Raw genomic sequence first — 7,452 nt, forward strand, 5'->3', positions numbered from 1 at the left:
TCCTGCTCCCAATCTCACAGTCAATCCAAGACAGAAGGAAAGGGGGAAGGGGAAGGAGGTAAAAAGAGTGTGGGAGAGGGGAGGAGAAGAGGGGGGAGATCGCTGAATGGACACAGCCCCCATCCCAAGCTGTTTCAGTTCGCGGCCACTCACGTGGGAGTCAGTATGTTGTGGAGTTGGAGACGGAATGTGGATGGCGCTGCAGGAAACATGAGATTTTAGAAAGGACGCGTGTCATTGGGTCACAGGATCGCCCCCTGGGAAGGTAAGACGTTTGTGCAGTTGTTGAGGTGTGGCGGCAGGCTTTAGGTTTGTGTTGATGCTTTTCGGTAGAAGACACGCTGCAGTTTCACGGCTTCAAAGACTCTGGATATCTGTCGAGAGGCAGAGAAGGCAGATAAAAAGGATTTCCCACATCTGAACTGCGCTGTCTATACGTCTGACTTTGTCTGTCTCTCTTTGACTTGCTCTATCTGAACATTCAAAGTAGCTTATTGACATGGTAAACAAGGGTTTGCATCGGCAAAACATTAATAACCATTACATGTTTACATGTTTATTGCTGGTTATTGTATACTGAACACAGATCTTAAAGTATTTTTGTAGATGTGCAAAGCATGTTAGTCACTTTCAATGGTTTCATAAGTTTATGCATCTCTACTTTAGGTTTGTTGTTACTGAGGTTTCATGTATAGCTGGTATATCCGTAGTCATAATACCCCTGTTGGAATTTGAGTCATCATTTGCAATAAATCCTAAAAAAGCCTAATGGAATCACATAAGAATTGCACAAGATTGTGTTTTGGTAAAATGTTTCCTTCATTATTGTTAAATTATTTTAGTGTCAGCAGGGTCCCCCACAGTCACAACCTGGAAATATAAGGGAATTATATTCATTTATTTATTTTTTGTAAACGTTTTTGAGTTTTTTTTAATTGATTATATTTTTAGTTACTTTTGTTAATTTTTTAAAAATATGTATTGTTAAATGTTCATTCTTTTTTTATTTTTAGTTCATTTTTCCAAAACACTCTAGTGTTTAAAATAATCACAAAATATTTCAGTGAAAGAAATTCAATGCAAATTATCTCTATAAAATATATTTTAATTTCCTTATCCAGTGTTTGGGAATAACCATAAAAGTAAGTTGAGCCCTGTTGAGTCATATTGCATATTGTCTTTATCAGAACTTTGCTGGTATATTATTTTAATAATGTCTTTCTACTAGGGTTTAAAGAAAGATGTAAGAGTTTTGAAACCCTGAAAGATTTGCTTTAAAGTCCTTGTGATGTTCTACATTGACATTTGATCCCATTGTGAACCTATTAGTCCTTTTGTGAACTATCTGTTCTTAAGATCTACTTGTTGGTTGCTGGAATTCTACGTTGGAATTCCTATTTGGATCCAAATGATGGCAAAAATTCCAATGAAGTTTGTTTGGCTGGGGATATGAGTTTGCATGTGTGACATTTGGATTGTGGTTTGCAAAACGAGTTTTATTTTGCCTTTAGCAAAGTTGCATGTCTTAATAATGCTGCTTTTCCAATTGCCTGTTGCATATAAAAAGGTACATCCTGAACGAACAAAGCTCATTTAAAACATTGTTATCGTCTTCCACCCGTGGTCTTAAATGCTAATTGAGCTGGTAGTTAATGACAGAACATCAACACGCAAACTCAGGCTTTCTGCGGGTTTCAGACGCCGTAAACAGTCCATGCGTGTGTCGTTAGAATGGCAAAGCTCCTGTGCTGCTGCTATTGTGTAGCCGTGTGAGGAAGATGATGAATTGCAAATGTGCAAGTCAAGGAGAATCCCCTCTGAGCGTGTCCTGGTGAGAAGGACTTTAGACGGGCTGAATTCATTTGCTCTGAATGGCCTGAGAAAAGGAAAGGCTGAAAGACAGAAGGAATCTCTCATCTGCTGGTATACAGATGGAAATGAATCAGCTATCCGCAGTCAGGCAGGACTGGAGGTCAGAGCTGGTGGACGCAGCTGTGAAGTGCATTGCATCATACAAGAGCCAGTAGAGAACACATATGGAGAATGAAAAAACTTAAAGCTAGTTTTGAGTCACAAGCAAGGTCAGATTTGGGCCAAAAGTGACTAAAATGTGGTGTCAAAAAGGTCCCTTTTGCAAATTCATGCTGTCTAACATTTCATATAGAGGAGACCAGGGCTAGTTGTCTCATTTTTACATTAGATTCTTGGTTTGTTTTAAAAACCCCGTTTCACCATTATTGATCAGGAGTATAGATTCACAATTCATTCAAAATAAGTTGACCCTTTGTGACAACATGCCCCAATAGCAATTCTTCTTGTCTAACATTTAATGTACAGGAGACCGGGGCTAGTTGTCACACCTTTTACTTTAGTTTCTTGGTTTATTTTTTAAAAATCTGATGCTGATAGACAGTTTTCACCATTATTGATCAGTAGTTTGTATTCACAATTGAATGAAAACGCATTGACCCTTTGTGACAACATGCCCCAACAGAATCACAATAGAATCTCTGGCCAGTTCTTGTTGTTTAACATTTCATATGGAGATAACCCTGGCTAGTCACACTTTTTTTTTTACTCTAGTTTATAGATTTTATTTTCTGAGAGACAGTTTCACTGTTATTGATCAGAAGTTTAGATTCACAGTTTAGATTCACAGTCATTGAAAACACAAAAAATGTCTGTGACAACATGCCCCTATAGCATCACAATGGGAACCTGCCATGAAATATTGTATGTAATAAGCTACTTTTCATGTTGGTTTGATTGTATATTTAAGCCATAAGTGTTCAAATTTAAGATTTATGTCAGTTAATCGATTCAGTTAAAGTGTTTTACAAAAAATTATTAGTGTGTTGTTATTCAACATGCCCTTTTGAAGGTAAAAATGCCCCTAAATACCAGTTCCTGGGGCAAATATTTGCACTTAATAGGCTAATTTCTGAAAAAATGCAGAAACAGTATCAGCTTTGAGGAACTAATACTTTGTTTTGACCGTAGTGCAGTTCAGTTTTCATAATCTCCATCCGGGAACCAGCAATCAAGCCAACAAAGGTTTAATTGTTATTTAGCACTAAACGGGTTTAATACCGACCCAAGCTTTTTCTTCCCTTGAAAGTAATTGATTGAAATAGTTTCCTTCTTTACTCGGGGGACACACTGACTTTAATAATTAAAAATGAGGCTAGAACGTGATTTTCATAAATACAGATCACTTTCATTGTGCTTTGATGTGGTCATTGCCGCTGGGTTGCGAATGTATCAGCGTTGTTAATTAACTCTCCTGGATTGGTTTTGGGGGGTTAGAGGGAATCAAACCTGTCGTAAGCATGAGATAGTATCTCATCTTGCACTTATGCATTGTTTTCCAAACAGATCCTTCAGAGTTTTATGACTTACGATCCATACCAGGAATACTTCCCTGTCAACAGGATGGAGTGATGTGTTCACACTAGCAGCTGGGATTGTATGGTGAGTGATAGTAGTGTTTAAACACGGGGAATCCCTTTTATCTGTGTGCCTCTCAGCTTTCATGTCAAGATGCTGTGGTCTAGTTTTGTTCCATAACCCAGATAGCTGCTTTTCGGTCTACACAGGCAGCATCTTAATGTAAATGAAAACATACTGTAAGTAGGCATGGGCTGATTACCGGTTTCAAGGTATACCGCGGTTTGAAAATGTCACGGTTTCAAAACCGCTAATATTTTCCGTTATACCGTTCCTGCGGTATGCGCTGTTTTTCATGTCTCCTCAAAGACTGAAAGTGTAGGAATCCCTCCGGTTAAGTGCAGTGTAGAGAGTAACACGACCCTCCTCCTCCTGTTGGTGCGAGTGAGCGGTCGGTCACGTGTGTGTAGGACGGCCGAACTAAGGAGCTTTCCCTGAAACTTACGCGATCGGCAACCGGCGTTTTTTTGTCTTATTGCAAGCAACTCGTCTCTGTTCTGGACTTGCACAAACTGCGTTGCAATGCAATCGTTTTCCAAAATGTCATTTATGTGAAAATATGAAGTCTGTAAACGCCCGTTAACACAGGCCAGAGACGCTGGAGACGGACGCACAGAGAAAAATAATGTAGCAGGCAGATCACTCACTGTTCATGATGCACGAACTATTGGAAGAAAATCCTCAATATTGATTTGGGGGTTTATATGAATGTGTTTATGAGGGGAACTGACTGTCTTCAGAAAAGTTTACCTGTTTCAGCAGCGCTTTGTTTACAGCGGTAACCAAGGAAACACTGTATCTGGTGTTCCAGAGGCGCCTCCTGCTGTCAGAGAGGGAATCTGCGTCTCATTCAGAGCTTCTGCTGTTTGTTTCGTTATACCGTCAAAATCTCATACCGGCCCATGCCTAACTGTAAGTGACTGATTTCAAAAGTTAGTTATTATTTTATTTAGTAGTTTTTATATACTTTTCTATAAATGTATTGTTTTTATTATAAATAGACATATAAAATATATTAATATATGAAATGTATTCATTATTTATATACTAGAGACTCAACTACAGTTTATTCCATTATTTTATTATTTAGAATTTAATTTAATATTTTAATAATATTTTTGTAAACGTGTTGTTATTATTATGAATAACAGTTTGAAATTAATTCAATTTTTATAACTACACTAGAGACGTGTTCAATAGTGTTTTTATTACTTATATATTTTAATGTATTTTTTTGTAAATGCATTATTATAAATAGCAATTTGAAATTAATGTATTATAATTATAATTATATTATTTTTATAACTACACTAGAGATTCCAGTAGTGCTTATTTTATTATTTATAATTTAATTTCATAATTTTTATATATGCTTTTATATTAACGTATTGTTTTTATTAGAAATAAAAATATTAAATTCATTTATTTGTCACTGTTTTGTGACTACACTAGAGACTTGACTACAGTTTATTCCAGTAGGTTTTTTAATTTTATTATTTATAATTTTATGTAATATTTTTTATATATTTCTTTATAAATGTATTCTTTTTTTAATACACGTATTATAATACAAATATGAAATTAACTTATTAGTCACTAGTTTTCCGCACTAGAGACTTGACTACAAATGATTATGATTATTAAATGAAGTTTATCATTTATATTTTTATTTAATAAAGTAATTTTTAATTTAAGAAATAAATATGAAATTAATTTATTATTGAACTTTTATATTAATACTCCGCAGTACTGAATGAAATAAGTATATTTATAGTTAACATTTCTCTTACTGATATTATATTGGAAAAATTTGTTTTCTCTGTGTACTGCATTATGGGATTGCCTTCTCCACGAAGCATGCATATGATGATCTGGCTATATCTTTTATTTTGATGGTGTATACTAACTTAAAATGCCTTAGAGATACTATCTAGGTAAACAGCTCACTTGGTTTTGTCTCATTGGCTTCCTGTTTCTCTTAATGTGGCCTATAATTCCGTTTACCCAGAATGCATCAAAAACACCATTCATACCTGTTCCGCCCTGCGTTTTGATGAGTGATTTAATTGAAGGGTTGTTATTTCTGTGGTTGAGGGCAGCTGTTTTAAAGTGGTTGTCTATGATGTCTAACCCTAAGACAGGTGGTTTAGGTCGACAGACCTGTGAACACGGTTAGTTTGTTCTTGATCTTCCAGCTCCATCGTGGCACAGAGAGGGAAACAGGGGGTGTTATTGTACTGGAGCCGGGTGGAAATTAAAAGGCCTGTGATCAGAGCTCGGAGCGAGTAAACTAATTTCAACGGGGCTTTGTGTAGTCATGTGTGTCTGAATCCCGTCTGGCTACGCTCGGCTGCACGGCACGGGGACGAGGGGTGGGAGGAGAGACCCCAGGGTTCGGCGGAGGCTTCCACAGGGGAAAAACTCAGATAATGTGCAGGAGAGATTTTCTGGAAACTGGATTTGGTTAATCTGTTCTCGGCGTATCACACGGGGGCTCAGGTAATCAGAGGAACACATGCCGTCGCTTGTCCTTCAGAAAATACTTCTCTGAGCCGGAAAAGTTTGTTGGTCTGTCCTCCGATGAGCTTTAATCACCTCAGTGTGATTGAGAAAATGCTGTTTGTTTACTTTGAGATAAAAAAAAAAAGTATAATTAAAATATAAAAACTACGGCTGACAAGTGATTAAAATTTATTAATCTAATTAATTAAATGATGTGCTGATTAATTTCTTTAAATTAATTGGCACATCATTTAATTAATTAGATAAAAAAAATGAAGTAACACATTAATGACAAAAGAGTAGCTTTAGAAAGAATTATTTTGATTCAACATAATTTATTACACAAACATTTACATTTTAAACTTACTTTTAAACTTACAATGTGGCCATTTTTTTTTCAGAGTCTGCGCATGAAGTGGCATTTAGTTATATTTACACAGGTGGCATTGCATTCACAGTGCAATTAGAATTACATAAATAATGCTATGACAGTAATGGGTTTTATTCATTTTTTTAAATTGGATATTGAAATATGATTTAAAAATGAAATGATGCTCAGAATATGAAACTAAAACCACCAGTAGGTGGCAGCAAGTCTGTTTTAATGAGCAAGTCATTGAGTCATTCATTTAACTGATTTGTTCAAACAGTTGATTCATTCAGAAACGAAGCAAGTGTCTTTATGAATGGGTCATTGCATAATTGGCACAAAAAATGTGGATTTATTCAGTAAAGAAACACTGCTGTGACTTTGTTTGGAACTGTTTTCGTTTACGAAATTGAAACAATACTGTATTGTAGGGCTGGACGATATCGCCAAAATTTATATCACGATATATTTCTTAATTTCGATATCGATATGAACACTATTTAAAAAAAAGCCTCATAAAAACTGCCAAGAACACCCACAACAGATGTCTGTACCTAAAAACTTCTGAAAAATTAATTTTCCAAGTCTATGAAACCTCCTCCTATAAAACTATATAATATTTAAGAAAAAAAAAAGAAAATAAATTAATGTTTACCTCATATCGAACTGGACATACACTGCCAGCCAAAAGTTTTTGAACAGTAAGATTTTTAATGTTTTTTTAAAACATTCTGCTGCTCACCAAGCCTGCATTTATTTGATCCAAAATACAGCAAAAACAGTAACATTTAGAATTTTTTTTTTACCATTTAAAATAACGGTTTTCTATTTGAAAATATTTTAAAATGTGATTTATTCCTGTGATTTCAAAGCTGAGTTTTTAGCAGCATTATTCCAGTCACGTGATCCTTCAGAAATCATTCTAATATGCTGATTTGCTGCTCAAAAACAATTATTATTATGTTGAAAACAAAGGAGTAGATTTTTTTCAGGTTTCTTTGATGAATAGGAAGTTCAGAAGAACAGCATTTATCTGAAATAGAAATCTTTTATAACCTTATAAATGTCTTTATCATCACTTTTGATCAATTTAAAGCATCCTTGCTGAATAAAAGTATTAATTTCTATAATTT

At 35.2% G+C, this 7,452-nt stretch overlaps 1 protein-coding gene across 1 annotated transcript in view; it reads left to right on the forward strand.

Moving 5' to 3' along the window:
• Nucleotides 1-27: 27 nt before the first annotated feature.
• LOC107670130 (T-lymphoma invasion and metastasis-inducing protein 1-like) overlaps nucleotides 28-7,452 on the forward strand; it is a 64,326-nt gene continuing 56,901 nt past the window's right edge. Inside the window, exon 1 of the mRNA XM_016462642.1 lies at nucleotides 28-265. The gene's annotated coding sequence lies outside the window, so the exon portion shown is untranslated. The remainder of the gene's footprint in view (nucleotides 266-7,452) is intronic.

This window comes from Sinocyclocheilus anshuiensis, unplaced genomic scaffold (assembly GCF_001515605.1).
Source record: "Sinocyclocheilus anshuiensis isolate Anshui unplaced genomic scaffold, SAMN03320099.WGS_v1.1 scaffold48, whole genome shotgun sequence".
Lineage (NCBI taxonomy): Eukaryota > Metazoa > Chordata > Actinopteri > Cypriniformes > Cyprinidae > Sinocyclocheilus > Sinocyclocheilus anshuiensis.